Here is a 1,032-nt window from a genome sequence, read left to right as displayed (position 1 = left end):
TATCATAAGATAAATATAATAAAAAGATTACACGTGTTTCATAACTAATTTTCAAATAGAAAAGAAATTTAAATCGATTAAAATCAATTGAAATTATCGAAAATAAATTCTATTCAAAAATATAGCTACTCGTCAGATCGTAAGTAGAACAATAATTAGATATATATATCTCAACCAACAATAAGTACCAAATGAATTAATATGAAATACTTATTATATAAAGATAGAAAAATTATTTAAAAAATATCATAATATCAAAATAATAACCATTCAATAATCATCCCTTCATCCATTATAATAACATGTATATTATATACAAAAAACATCTTGTTAGTGGATTTGGTAGATGTAAACTGAAAGAAGTCCGGCATTTTTGATTCTCTCTCTGTCTATTTCCTTGTGTTCCTTTCTGTTGAAGAGCATAGGCTCGAAACATAAGACTTTCACACCTTCCTGAGTGTTAAACTAAGGCATCTGTTTGTTGTTTCTACATCTGTCTTTTTGTGTATCTGTGTCCCCCCCCCATCACTTGACAACCAATGTTGGTGTGTTTACAGCACCATAAGTTTGTAGTTCAGCAAAAGAGTCGGATAGAATAAGTGCTAGGCTTACAAAGAATAAGTCATGGGCGCAATTTGTTCGACTAGAGGCAGTACTCCAGCATGGCTGCAGTCAAATGATTGAAACAAGTAAAAGAATAAAAAATTAAAAATTCGATCTATATATATACATGTAAAAATATGTGACACTTATTCGGTAGCCATGATAAAACTCCGAGTTTCGGATGCCTGGGTGGGAACCCACGCCAACATCTCTTCAGTTATCCGGCCATTGAAAATTCGTCATTTTTCACAGAAATTTTCAATGGCCAGATAACTGAAGAGATGTTGGCGTGGGTTCCCACCCCGGCATCCGAAACTTGGAGTTTTATCATGGCTACCGAATAAGTGTCACATATTTTTACAGATAATTTCCTCTATTTACATAATATCGAGGTCTCTTTCTTTCTTTCGTTGTCCTTCCTATCAATAT

The 1,032-nt window shown here is 32.8% G+C and overlaps 1 protein-coding gene across 1 annotated transcript in view; it reads left to right on the top strand.

The window, feature by feature from the left end:
- LOC106873158 (uncharacterized) overlaps positions 1 to 1,032 on the top strand; it is a 121,184-nt gene that overhangs the window by 54,163 nt on the left and 65,989 nt on the right. The window lies entirely within an intron of this gene.

This window comes from Octopus bimaculoides, chromosome 1, assembly GCF_001194135.2.
Source record: "Octopus bimaculoides isolate UCB-OBI-ISO-001 chromosome 1, ASM119413v2, whole genome shotgun sequence".
Classification (NCBI taxonomy): domain Eukaryota; kingdom Metazoa; phylum Mollusca; class Cephalopoda; order Octopoda; family Octopodidae; genus Octopus; species Octopus bimaculoides.
Note: the sequence above shows the minus strand (reverse complement) of the source record. Positions and strands in the feature narration are given on the sequence as shown.